This window comes from Schistocerca nitens, chromosome 1 (genome assembly GCF_023898315.1).
Source record: "Schistocerca nitens isolate TAMUIC-IGC-003100 chromosome 1, iqSchNite1.1, whole genome shotgun sequence".
Taxonomy (NCBI): domain Eukaryota; kingdom Metazoa; phylum Arthropoda; class Insecta; order Orthoptera; family Acrididae; genus Schistocerca; species Schistocerca nitens.
The window spans coordinates 1,277,324,645-1,277,340,105 of NC_064614.1; positions in this window are offsets into that span (position 1 = coordinate 1,277,324,645).

A 15,461-nucleotide genomic window follows, 5' to 3' on the forward strand; every position below is an offset into this window, starting at 1 on the left:
ATGAAATACTCTGGATTCCCTGCATTGTGCTTCTAAATCGAGATACGTTTCCACGGAAACGATAGGATTTTCTTTGGGGTTACGAGTATCTCTTTTCCGATGCATTATTCCTCCTTTACTGCATCCCTCGCTCCCTCACATTGACGAATTAACACACAATTTGCGTCCATATGAAATACTCTGGATTCCCTGCATTGTCCTTCTAGATAGAGATACGTTCCTACGGAAACGATAGGATTTTCTATGGGGTTCCGAGTATCTCTTTTCCGATGAATTATTCCTCCTTTACTGCATCCCTCGCTCCCTCACATTGACGAATTAACACACAATTTGCGTCCATATGAAATACTCTGGATTCCCTGCATTGTCCTTCTAAATCGAGATACGTTTCTACGGAAACGATAGGATTTTCTTTTGGGAGTCGAGTATCTCTTTTCCGATGCATTATTCCTCCTTTACTGCATCCCTCGCTCCCTCAAATTGACGAATTAACACACAATTTGCGTCCATATGAGATACTCTGGATTCCCTGCATTGTCCTTTAAAATCGAGATACGTTTCTACGGAAACGATAGGATTTTCTTTGGGTTTCCGAATATATCTTTTCCGATGCGTTATACCTCCATTACTGCATCCCTCGCTCCCTAACATTGACGAATTAACACACAATTTGCGTCCATATGAAATACTCTGGATTCCCTGCATTGTCCTTCTAAATCGAGATACGTTTCTACGGAAACGATAGGATTTTCTTTGGGGTTCCGAGTATCTCTTTTCCGATGCATTATTTCTTCTTTACTGCATCCCTCGCTCCCTCACATTGACGAACTAACACACAATTTGCGTCCATATGAAATACTGTGGATTCCCTGCATTGTCCTTCTAAATCGAGATACGTTTCTACGGAAACGATAGGATTTTCTTTGGGGTTCCGAGTATCTCTTTTCCGATGCATTATTCCTCCTTTACTGCATCCCTCGCTCCCTCACATTGACGAATTAACACACAATTTGCGTCCATATGAAATACTCTGGATTCCCTGCATTGTCCTTCTAAATCGATATACGTTTCTACGGAAACGATAGGATTTTCTTTGGGGTTCCCAGTATCTCATTTCCGATGCATTATTCCTCCTTTACTGCATCCCTCGCTCCCTCACATTGACGAATTAACACACAATTTGCGTCCTTATGAAATACTCTGGATTCCCTGCATTGTCCTTCTAAATCGAGATACGTTTCTACGGAAACGATAGGATTTTCTTACGGGTTCCGAGTATCTCTTTTCCGATGCATTATTCCTCCTTTACTGCATCCCTCGCTCCCTCACATTGACGAATTAACACACAATTTGCGTCCATATGAAATACTTTGGATTCCCTGCATTGTCCCTCTAAATCGATATACGTTTCTACGGAAACCATAGGATTTTCTTTGGGGTTCCCAGTATCACATTTCCGATGCATTATTCCTCCTTTACTGCATCCCTCGCTCCCTCATATTGACGAATTAACACACAATTTGCGTCCTTATGAAATACTCTGGATTCCCTGCATTGTCCTTCTAAATCGAGATACGTTTCTACGGAAACGATAGGATTCTCTTTGGGGTTCCGAGTATCTCTTTTCCGATGCATTATTCCTCCTTTACTGCATCCCTCGCTCCCTCACATTGACGAATTAACACACAATTTGCGTCCATATGAAATACTCTGGATTCCCGGCATTGTCCTTCTAAATCGAGATACGTTTCTACGGAAACGATAGGATTTTCTTTGGGGTTCCCAGTATCTCTTTTCCGATGCATTATTCCTCCTTTACTGCATCTCTCGCTCCCTCACATTGACGAATTAACACACAATTTGCGTCCATATGAAATACTCTGGATTCCCTGCATTGTCCTTCTAAATCGAGATACGTTTCTACGGAAACGATAGGATTTCCTTTGGGGTTCCGAGTATCTCTTTTCCGATGCATTATTCCTCCTTTACTGTATCCCTTGCTCCCTCATATTGCCGAATTAACACACAATTTGCGTCCATATGAAATACTCTGGGTTCCCTGCATTATCTTTCTAAAACGATATACGTTTCTACGGAAACGATAGGATTCTCTTTGGGGTTCCGAGTATCTCTTTTCCGATGCATTATTCCTCCTTTACTGCATCCCTCGCTCTCTCACATTGACGAATTAACACACAATTTGCGTCCATATGAAATACTCTGGATTCCCTGCATTGTCCTTCTAAATCGAGATACGTTTCTACGGAAACGATAGGATTTTCTTTGGGGTTCCGAGTATCTCTTTTCCGATGCATTATTCCTCCTTTACTGCATCCCTCGCCCATATGAAATACTCTGGGTTCCCTGCATTATCTTTCTAAAACGAGATACGTTCCTACGGAAACGATATGATTTTCTTTGGGGTTCCGAGTATCTCTTTTCCGATGCATTATTCCTCCTTTACTGCATCCCTCGCTGCCTAACATTGCCGAATTAACACACAATATGCGTCCATATGAAATACTCTGGGTTCACTGCATTATCCTTCTAAAACGAGATACGTTTCTACGGAAACGATAGGATTTTCTTTTGGGAGTCGAGTATCTCTTTTCCGATGCATTATTCCTCCTTTACTGCATCCCTCGCTCCCTCACATTGACGGATTAACACACAATTTGCGTCCATATGAAATACTCTGGATTCCCTGCATTGTCCTTCTAGATAGAGATACGTTCCTACGGAAACGATAGGATTTTCTTTGGGGTTCCGGGTATCTCTTTTCCGATGAATTATTCCTCCTTTACTGCATCCCTCGCTCCCTCACATTGACGAATTAACTCACAATTTGCGTCCATATGAAATACTCTGGATTCCCTGCATTGTCCTTCTAAATCGAGATACGTTTCCACGGAAACGATAGGATTTTCTTTGGGGTTCCGGGTATCTCTTTTCCGATGCATTATTCCTCCTCTAATGCATCTCTCGCTCCCTCACATTGACGAATTAACACACAATTTGCGACCATATGAAATACTGTGCATTCCTAGCATTGACCTTCTAAATCGAGATACGTTTCTACGGAAACGATAGTATTTTCTTTGGGGTTCCGAGTATCTCTTTTCCGATGCATTATTCCTCCTTTACTGCATCCCTCCCTCCCTCACATTGACGAAGTAACACACAATTTGCGTCCATATGAAATACTCTGGATTCCCTGCATTGTCCTTCTAAATCGAGATACGTTTCTATGGAAACGATAGGATTTTCTTTTGGGAGTCGAGTATCTCTTTTCCGATGCATTATTCCTCCTTTACTGCATCCCTCGCTCCCTCAAATTGACGAATTAACACACAATTTGCGTCCATATGAGATACTCTGGATTCCCTGCATTGTCCTTTAAAATCGAGATACGTTTCTACGGAGACGATAGGATTTTCTTTGGGGTTCCGAATATATCTTTTCCGATGCGTTATACCTCCATTACTGCATCCCTCGCTCCATAACATTGACGAATTAACACACAATTTGCGTCCATATGAAATACTGTGGATTCCCTGCATTGTCCTTCTAAATCGAGACACGTTTCTACGGAAACGATAGGATTTTCTTTGGAGTTCCGAGTATCTCTTTTCCGATGCATTATTCCTCCTTTACTGCATCCCTCGCTCCCTCACATTGCCGAATTAACACACAATTTGCGTCCATATGAAATACTCAGTGTTCCCTGCATAATTTTTCTAAAACGAGATACGTTTCTACGGAAACGATAGGATTTTCTTTTGGGGGTCTAGAATCTCTTTTCCGATGCATTATTCCTCCTTTACTGCATCCCTCGCTCCCTCACATGACGAATTAACACACAATTTGCGTCCATATGAAATACTGTGGATTCCCTGCATTGTCCTTCTAAATCGAGATACGTTTCTACGGAAACGATAGGATTTTCTTTGGGGTTCCGAGTATCTCTTTTCCGATGCATTATTCCTCCTTTACTGCATTCCTCGCTCCCTCACATTGACTTATTAACACACAATTAGCGTCCATATGAAATACTGTGGATTCCCTGCATTGTCCTTCTAAATCGAGATACGTTTCTGCGGAAACGATAGGATTTTCTTACGGGTTCCGAGTATCTCTTTTCCGATGCATTATTACTCCTTTACTGCATCCCTCGCTCCCTCATATTGACGAATTAACACACAATTTGCGTCCATATGAAATACTCTGGATTCCCTGCATTGTCCTTCTAAATCGAGATACGTTTCTACGGAAACGATAGGATTTTCTTTGGGGTTCCCAGTATCTCTTTTCCGATGCATTATTCCTCCTTTACTGCATCCCTCGCTCCCTCACATTGACGAATTAACACACAATTTGCGTCCATATGAAATACTCTGGATTCCCTGCTTTGTCCTTCTAAATCGAGATACGTTTCTACGGAAACGATAGGATTTTCTTTGGGGTTCCCAGTATCTCTTTTCCGATGCATTATTCCTCCTTTACTGCATCTCTCGCTCCCTCACATTGACGAATTAACACACAATTTGCGTCCATATGAAATACTCTGGATTCCCTGCATTGTCCTTCTAAATCGAGATATGTTTCTACGGAAATGTTAGGATTTCCTTTGGGGTTCCGAGTATCTCTTTTCCGATGCATTATTCCTCCTTTACTGTATCCCTCGCTCCCTCATACTGCCGAATTAACACACAATTTGCGTCCATATGAAATACTCTGGGTTCCCTGCATTATCTTTCTAAAACGAGATACGTTTCTACAGAAACGATAGGATTTTCTTCGGGGTTCCGAGTATCTCTTTTCCGATGCATTATTCCTCCTTTACTGCATCCCTCGCTCTCTCACATTAACGAATTAACACACAATTTGCGTCCATATGAAATACTCTGGATTCCCTGCATTGTCCTTCTAAATCGAGATACGTTTCTACGGAAACGATAGGATTTTCTTTGGGGTTCCGAGTATCTCTTTTCCGATGCATTATTCCTCCTTTACTGCATCCCTCGCTCCCTCACATTGACGAATTAACACACAATTTGCGTCCATATGAAATACTTTGGATTCCCTGCATTGTCCCTCTAAATCGATATACGTTTCTACGGAAACCATAGGATTTTCTTTGGGGTTCCCAGTATCACATTTCCGATGCATTATTCCTCCTTTACTGCATCCCTCGCTCCCTCATATTGACGAATTAACACACAATTTGCGTCCTTATGAAATACTCTGGATTCCCTGCATTGTCCTTCTAAATCGAGATACGTTTCTACGGAAACGATAGGATTCTCTTTGGGGTTCCGAGTATCTCTTTTCCGATGCATTATTCCTCCTTTACTGCATCCCTCGCTCCCTCACATTGACGAATTAACACACAATTTGCGTCCATATGAAATACTCTGGATTCCCGGCATTGTCCTTCTAAATCGAGATACGTTTCTACGGAAACGATAGGATTTTCTTTGGGGTTCCCAGTATCTCTTTTCCGATGCATTATTCCTCCTTTACTGCATCTCTCGCTCCCTCACATTGACGAATTAACACACAATTTGCGTCCATATGAAATACTCTGGATTCCCTGCATTGTCCTTCTAAATCGAGATACGTTTCTACGGAAACGATAGGATTTCCTTTGGGGTTCCGAGTATCTCTTTTCCGATGCATTATTCCTCCTTTACTGTATCCCTTGCTCCCTCATATTGCCGAATTAACACACAATTTGCGTCCATATGAAATACTCTGGGTTCCCTGCATTATCTTTCTAAAACGATATACGTTTCTACGGAAACGATAGGATTCTCTTTGGGGTTCCGAGTATCTCTTTTCCGATGCATTATTCCTCCTTTACTGCATCCCTCGCTCTCTCACATTGACGAATTAACACACAATTTGCGTCCATATGAAATACTCTGGATTCCCTGCATTGTCCTTCTAAATCGAGATACGTTTCTACGGAAACGATAGGATTTTCTTTGGGGTTCCGAGTATCTCTTTTCCGATGCATTATTCCTCCTTTACTGCATCCCTCGCCCATATGAAATACTCTGGGTTCCCTGCATTATCTTTCTAAAACGAGATACGTTCCTACGGAAACGATATGATTTTCTTTGGGGTTCCGAGTATCTCTTTTCCGATGCATTATTCCTCCTTTACTGCATCCCTCGCTGCCTAACATTGCCGAATTAACACACAATATGCGTCCATATGAAATACTCTGGGTTCACTGCATTATCCTTCTAAAACGAGATACGTTTCTACGGAAACGATAGGATTTTCTTTTGGGAGTCGAGTATCTCTTTTCCGATGCATTATTCCTCCTTTACTGCATCCCTCGCTCCCTCACATTGACGGATTAACACACAATTTGCGTCCATATGAAATACTCTGGATTCCCTGCATTGTCCTTCTAGATAGAGATACGTTCCTACGGAAACGATAGGATTTTCTTTGGGGTTCCGGGTATCTCTTTTCCGATGAATTATTCCTCCTTTACTGCATCCCTCGCTCCCTCACATTGACGAATTAACTCACAATTTGCGTCCATATGAAATACTCTGGATTCCCTGCATTGTCCTTCTAAATCGAGATACGTTTCCACGGAAACGATAGGATTTTCTTTGGGGTTCCGAGTATCTCTTTTCCGATGCATTATTCCTCCTCTAATGCATCTCTCGCTCCCTCACATTGACGAATTAACACACAATTTGCGACCATATGAAATACTGTGCATTCCTAGCATTGACCTTCTAAATCGAGATACGTTTCTACGGAAACGATAGTATTTTCTTTGGGGTTCCGAGTATCTCTTTTCCGATGCATTATTCCTCCTTTACTGCATCCCTCCCTCCCTCACATTGACGAAGTAACACACAATTTGCGTCCATATGAAATACTCTGGATTCCCTGCATTGTCCTTCTAAATCGAGATACGTTTCTATGGAAACGATAGGATTTTCTTTTGGGAGTCGAGTATCTCTTTTCCGATGCATTATTCCTCCTTTACTGCATCCCTCGCTCCCTCAAATTGACGAATTAACACACAATTTGCGTCCATATGAGATACTCTGGATTCCCTGCATTGTCCTTTAAAATCGAGATACGTTTCTACGGAGACGATAGGATTTTCTTTGGGGTTCCGAATATATCTTTTCCGATGCGTTATACCTCCATTACTGCATCCCTCGCTCCATAACATTGACGAATTAACACACAATTTGCGTCCATATGAAATACTGTGGATTCCCTGCATTGTCCTTCTAAATCGAGACACGTTTCTACGGAAACGATAGGATTTTCTTTGGAGTTCCGAGTATCTCTTTTCCGATGCATTATTCCTCCTTTACTGCATCCCTCGCTCCCTCACATTGCCGAATTAACACACAATTTGCGTCCATATGAAATACTCAGTGTTCCCTGCATAATTTTTCTAAAACGAGATACGTTTCTACGGAAACGATAGGATTTTCTTTTGGGGGTCTAGAATCTCTTTTCCGATGCATTATTCCTCCTTTACTGCATCCCTCGCTCCCTCACATGACGAATTAACACACAATTTGCGTCCATATGAAATACTGTGGATTCCCTGCATTGTCCTTCTAAATCGAGATACGTTTCTACGGAAACGATAGGATTTTCTTTGGGGTTCCGAGTATCTCTTTTCCGATGCATTATTCCTCCTTTACTGCATTCCTCGCTCCCTCACATTGACTTATTAACACACAATTAGCGTCCATATGAAATACTGTGGATTCCCTGCATTGTCCTTCTAAATCGAGATACGTTTCTGCGGAAACGATAGGATTTTCTTACGGGTTCCGAGTATCTCTTTTCCGATGCATTATTACTCCTTTACTGCATCCCTCGCTCCCTCATATTGACGAATTAACACACAATTTGCGTCCATATGAAATACTCTGGATTCCCTGCATTGTCCTTCTAAATCGAGATACGTTTCTACGGAAACGATAGGATTTTCTTTGGGGTTCCCAGTATCTCTTTTCCGATGCATTATTCCTCCTTTACTGCATCCCTCGCTCCCTCACATTGACGAATTAACACACAATTTGCGTCCATATGAAATACTCTGGATTCCCTGCTTTGTCCTTCTAAATCGAGATACGTTTCTACGGAAACGATAGGATTTTCTTTGGGGTTCCCAGTATCTCTTTTCCGATGCATTATTCCTCCTTTACTGCATCTCTCGCTCCCTCACATTGACGAATTAACACACAATTTGCGTCCATATGAAATACTCTGGATTCCCTGCATTGTCCTTCTAAATCGAGATACGTTTCTACGGAAATGTTAGGATTTCCTTTGGGGTTCCGAGTATCTCTTTTCCGATGCATTATTCCTCCTTTACTGTATCCCTCGCTCCCTCATATTGCCGAATTAACACACAATTTGCGTCCATATGAAATACTCTGGGTTCCCTGCATTATCTTTCTAAAACGAGATACGTTTCTACAGAAACGATAGGATTTTCTTCGGGGTTCCGAGTATCTCTTTTCCGATGCATTATTCCTCCTTTACTGCATCCCTCGCTCTCTCACATTAACGAATTAACACACAATTTGCGTCCATATGAAATACTCTGGATTCCCTGCATTGTAATTCTAAATCGAGATACGTTTCTACGGAAACGATAGGATTTTCTTTGGGGTTCCGAGTATCTCTTTTCCGATGCATTATTCCTCCTTTACTGCATCCGTCGCTCCCTCAAATTGACGAATTAACACACAATTTGCGTCAATATGAGATACTCTGGATTCCCTGCATTGTCCTTTAAAATCGAGATACGTTTCTACGGAAACGATAGGATTTTCTTTGGGGTTCCCAGTATCTCTTTTCCGATGCATTATTCCTCCTTTACTGCATCCCTCGCTCCCTCACATTGACGAATTAACACACAATTTGCGTCCATATGAAATACTCTGGATTCCCTGCTTTGTCCTTCTAAATCGAGATACGTTTCTACGAAAACGATAGGATTCTCTTTGGGGTTCCGAGTATCTCTTTTCCGATGCATTATTACTCCTTTACTGCATCCCTCGCTCCCTCACATTGACGAATTAACACACAATTTGCGTTCATATGAAATACTCTGGATTCCCTGCATTGTGCTTCTAAATCGAGATACGTTTCTACGGAAACGATAGGATTTTCTTTGGGTTTCCCAGTATCTCTTTTCCGATGCATTATTCCTCCTTTACTGCATCTCTCGCTCCCTCACATTGACGAATTAACACACAATTTGCGTCCATATGAAATACTCTGGATTCCCTGCATTGTCCTTCTAAATCGAGATACGTTTCTACGGAAACGATAGGATTTTCTTTGAGGTTCCGAGTATCTCTTTTCCGATGCATTATTCCTCCTTTACTGCATCCCTCGCCCATATGAAATACTCTGGGTTCCCTGCATTATCTTTCTAAAACGAGATACGTTTCTACGGAAACGATAGGATTTTCTTTGGGGTTCCGAGTATCTCTTTTCCGATGCATTATTCCTCCTTTACTGCATCCCTCGCTCTCTCACATTGACGAATTAACACACAATTTGCGTCCATATGAAATACTCTGGATTCCCTGCATTGTCCTTCTAAATCGAGATACGTTTCTACGGAAACGATAGGATTTTCTTTGGGGTTCCGAGTATCTCTTTTCCGATGCATTATTCCTCCTTTACTGCATCCGTCGCTCCCTCAAATTGACGAATTAACACACAATTTGCGTCAATATGAGATACTCTGGATTCCCTGCATTGTCCTTTAAAATCGAGATACGTTTCTACGGAAACGATAGGATTTTCTTTGGGGTTCCGAGTATATCTTTTCCGATGCGTTATACCTCCATTACTGCATCCCTCGCTCCCTAACATTGACGAATTAACACACAATTTGCGTCCATATGAAATACTGTGGTTTCCCTGCATTGTCCTTCTAAATCGAGACACGTTTCTACGGAAACGATAGGATTTTCTTTGGAGTTCCGAGTATCTCTTTTCCGATGCATTATTCCTCCTTTACTGCATCCCTCGCTCCCTCACATTGACGAATTAACACACAATTTGCGTCCATATGAAATACTCTGGATTCCCTACATTGTCCTTCTAAATCGAGATACGTTTCTACGGAAACGATAGGATTTTCTTTGGGGTTCCGAGTATCTCTTTTCCGATGCATTATTCCTTCTTTACTGCATCCCTCGCTCCCTCACATTGACGAACTAACACACAATTTGCGTCCATATGAAATACCCTGGATTCCCTGCATTGTCCTAAATCGAGATACGTTTCTACGGAAACAATAGGATTTTCTTTGGGGTTCCGAGTATCTCTTTTACGATGCATTATTCCTCCTTTACTGCATCCCTCGCTCCCTCACATTGCCGAATTAACACACAATTTGCGTCCATATGAAATACTCTGGGTTCCCTGCATTATTTTTCTAAAACGAGATACGTTTCTACGGAAACGATAGGATTTTCTTTTGGGAGTCTAGAATCTCTTTTCCGATGCATTATTCCTCCTTTTCTGCATCCCTCGCTCCCTCACATTGACGAATTAACACACAATTTGCGTCCATATGAAATACTCTGGATTCCCTGCATTGTCCTTCTAAATCGAGATACGTTTCTACGGAAACGATAGGATTTTCTTTGGGGTTCCGAGTATCTCTTTTCCGATGCATTATTCCTCCTTTACTGCATCTCTCGCTCCCTCACATTGACGAATTAACACACAATTTGCGACCATATGAAATACTGTGGATTCCTTGCATTGACCTTCTAAATCGAGATACGTATCTACGGAAACGATAGTATTTTCTTTGGGGTTCCGAGTATCTCTTTTCCGATGCATTATTCCTCCTTTACTGCATCCCTCGCTCCCTCACATTGACGAAGTAACACACAATTTGCGTCCATATGAAATACTCTGGATTCCCTGCATTGTCCTTCTAAATCGAGATACGTTTCTACGGAAACGATAGGATTTCCTTTGGGGTTCCGAGTATCTCTTTTCCGATGCATTATTCCTCCTTTACTGTATCCCTCGCTAACTCATATTGCCGAATTAACACACAATTTGCGTCCATATGAAATACTCTGGGTTCCCTGCATTATCTTTCTAAAACGAGATACGTTTCTACGGAAACGATAGGATTTTCTTTTGGGAGTCTAGAATCTCTTTTCCGATGCATTTTTCCTCCTTTACTGCATCCCTCGCTCCCTCACATTGACGAATTAATACACAATTTGCGTCCATATGAAATACTCTGGATTCCCTGCATTGTCCTTCTAAATCGAGATACGTTTCTACAGAAACGATAGGATTTTCTTTGGGGTTCCGAGTATCTCTTTTCCGATGCATTATTCCTCCTTTACTGTATTCCTCGCTCCATCACATTGACGAATTAACACACAATTTGCGTCCATATGAAATACTGTGGATTCCCTGCATTGTCCTTCTAAATCGAGATATGTTTCTACGGAAACGATAGGATTTTCTTTGGGGTGCCGAGTATCTCTTTTCCGATGCATTATTCCTCCTTTACTGCATCCCTCGCTCCCTCACATTGACGAATTAACACACAAATTGCGTCCATATGGAATACTCTGGATTCCCTGCATTGTCCTTCTAAATCGAGATACGTTTCTACGGAAACGATAGGATTTTCTTTTGGGAGTCGAGTATCTCTTTTCCGATGCATTATTCCTCCTTTACTGCATCCCTCGCTCCCTCACATTGACGAATTAACACACAATTTGCGTCCATATGAAATATTCTGGATTCCCTGCATTGTCCTTCTAAATCGATATACGTTTCTACGGAAACGATAGGATTCTCTTTGGGGTTCCGAGTATCTCTTTTCCGATGCATTATTCCTCCTTTACTGCATCCGTCGCTCCCTCAAATTGACGAATTAACACACAATTTGCGTCAATATGAGATACTCTGGATTCCCTGCATTGTCCTTTAAAATCGAGATACGTTTCTACGGAAACGATAGGATTTTCTTTGGGGTTCCGAGTATATCTTTTCCGATGCGTTATACCTCCATTACTGCATCCCTCGCTCCCTAACATTGACGAATTAACACACAATTTGCGTCCATATGAAATACTGTGGTTTCCCTGCATTGTCCTTCTAAATCGAGACACGTTTCTACGGAAACGATAGGATTTTCCTTGGGGTTCCCAGTATCTCTTTTCCGATGCATTATTCCTCCTTTACTGTATCCCTCGCTCCCTCACATTGACGAATTAACACACAATTTGCCTCCATATGAAATACTCGGGATTCCCTGCATTGTCCTTCTAAATCGAGATACGTTTCTACGGAAACGTTAGGATTTTCTTTGGGGTTCCGAGTATTTTTTTTTCCGATGCATTATTCCTCCTTTACTGCATCCCTCGCTCCCTCACATATACGAATTAACACACGATTTGCGTCCAAATGAAATAGTCTGGATTCCCTGCATTGTCCTTCTAAATCAAGATACGTTTCTACGGAAATGTTAGGGTTTTCTTTGGGGTTCCGAGTATCTCTTTTCCGATGCATTATTCCTCCATTACTGCATCCCTCGCTCCCTCACATTGACGAATTAACACACAATTTGCGTCCATATGAAATACTCTGGGTTCCCTGCATTGTCCTTCTAAATCGAGATACGTTTCTACGGATATGATAGGATTTTATTTGGGGGTCCGAGTATCTCTTTTCCGATGCATTATTCCTCCTTTACTGCATCCCTCGCTCCCTCACATTGACGAATTAACACACAATTTTCGTCCATATGAAATACTCTGGATTCCCTGCATTGTCATTCTAAATCGAGATACGTTTCTACGGAAACGATAGGATTTTCTTTGGGGTTCCGAGTATCTCTTTTCCGATGCATTATTCCTCCTTTACTGCATCCCTCGCTCTCTAACATTGCCGAATTAACACACAATTTGCGTCCATATGAAATACTCTGGGTTCACTGCATTATAATTCTAAAACGAGATACGTTTCTACGGAAACGATATGTTTTTCTTTTGGGAGTCGAGTATCTCTTTTCCGATGCATTTTTCCTCCTTTACTGCATCCCTCGCTCCCTCACATTGACGAATTAACACACAATTTGCGTCCATATGAAATACTCTGGATTCCCTGCATTGTCCTTCTAAATCGAGATACGTTTCTACGGAAACGATATGATTTTCTTTGGGGTTCCCAGTATCTCTTTTCCGATGCATTATTCCTCCTTTACTGCATCCCTCGCTCCTTCACATTGACGAATTAACACACAATTTGCGTCCATATGAAATACTCTGGATTCCCTGCATTGTCCTTCTAAATCGAGATACGTTTCTACGGAAACGATAGGATTTTCTTTGGGGTTCCGAGTATCTCTTTTCCGATGCATTATTCCTCCTTTACTGCATCTCTCGCTCCCTCACATTGACGAATTAACACACAATTTGCGACCATATGAAATACTGTGGATTCCTTGCATTGACCTTCTAAATCGAGATACGTATCTACGGAAACGATAGTATTTTCTTTGGGGTTCCGAGTATCTCTTTTCCGATGCATTATTCCTCCTTTACTGCATCCCTCGCTCCCTCACATTGACGAAGTAACACACAATTTGCGTCCATATGAAATACTCTGGATTCCCTGCATTGTCCTTCTAAATCGAGATACGTTTCTACGGAAACGATAGGATTTCCTTTGGGGTTCCGAGTATCTCTTTTCCGATGCATTATTCCTCCTTTACTGTATCCCTCGCTAACTCATATTGCCGAATTAACACACAATTTGCGTCCATATGAAATACTCTGGGTTCCCTGCATTATCTTTCTAAAACGAGATACGTTTCTACGGAAACAATAGGATTTTCTTTTGGGAGTCTAGAATCTCTTTTCCGATGCATTATTCCTCCTTTACTGCATCCCTCGCTCCCTCACATTGACGAATTAATACACAATTTGCGTCCATATGAAATACTCTGGATTCCCTGCATTGTCCTTCTAAATCGAGATACGTTTCTACAGAAACGATAGGATTTTCTTTGGGGTTCCGAGTATCTCTTTTCCGAAGCATTATTCCTCCTTTACTGTATTCCTCGCTCCCTCACATTGACGAATTAACACACAATTTGCGTCCATATGAAATACTGTGGATTCCCTGCATTGTCCTTCTAAATCGAGATATGTTTCTACGGAAACAATAGGATTTTCTTTGGGGTTCCGAGTATCTCTTTTCCGATGCATTATTCCTCCTTTACTGCATCCCTCGCTCCCTCACATTGACGAATTAACACACAAATTGCGTCCATATGAAATACTCTGGATTCCCTGCATTGTCCTTCTAAATCGAGATACGTTTCTACGGAAACGATAGGATTCTCTTTGGGGTTCCGAGTATGTCTTTTCCGATGCATTATTCCTCCTTTACTGCATTCCTCGCTCCCTCACATTGACGAATTAACACACAATATGCGTCCATATGAAATACTGTGGATTCCCTGCATTGTCCTTCTAAATCGAGATACGTTTCTACGGAAACGATAGGATTTTCTTTGGGGTTCCGAGTATCTCTTTTCCGATGCATTATTCCTCCTTTACTGCATCCCTCGCTCCCTCACATTGACGAATTAACACACAATTTGCGTCCATATGAAATACTCTGGATTCCCTGCATTGTCCTTCTAAATCGAGATACGTTTCTACGGAAACGATAGGATTTTCCTTGGGGTTCCCAGTATCTCTTTTCCGATGCATTATTCCTCCTTTACTGTATCCCTCGCTCCCTCACATTGACGAATTAACACACAATTTGCCTCCATATGAAATACTCTGGATTCCCTGCATTGTCCTTCTAAATCGAGATACGTTTCTACGGAAACGATAGGATTTTCTTTGGGGTTCCGAGTATTTTTTTTTCCGATGCATTATTCCTCCTTTACTGCATCCCTCGCTCCTTCACATATACGAATTAACACACGATTTGCGTCCAAATGAAATAGTCTGGATTCCCTGCATTGTCCTTCTAAATTGAGATTCGTTTCTACGGAAATGTTAGGATTTTCTTTGGGGTTCCGAGTATCTCTTTTCCGATGCATTATTCCTCCATTACTGCATCCCTCGCTCCCTCACATTGACGAATTAACACACAATTTGCGTCCATATGAAATACTCTGGATTCCCTACATTGTCCTTCTAAATCGAGATACGTTTCTACGGAAACGATAGGATTTTCTTTGGGGTTCCGAGTATCTCTTTTCCGATGCATTATTCCTTCTTTACTGCATCCCTCGCTCCCTCACATTGACGAACTAACACACAATTTGCGTCCATATGAAATACCCTGGATTCCCTGCATTGTCCTAAATCGAGATACGTTTCTACGGAAACGATAGGATTTTCTTTGGGGTTCCGAGTATCTCTTTTACGATG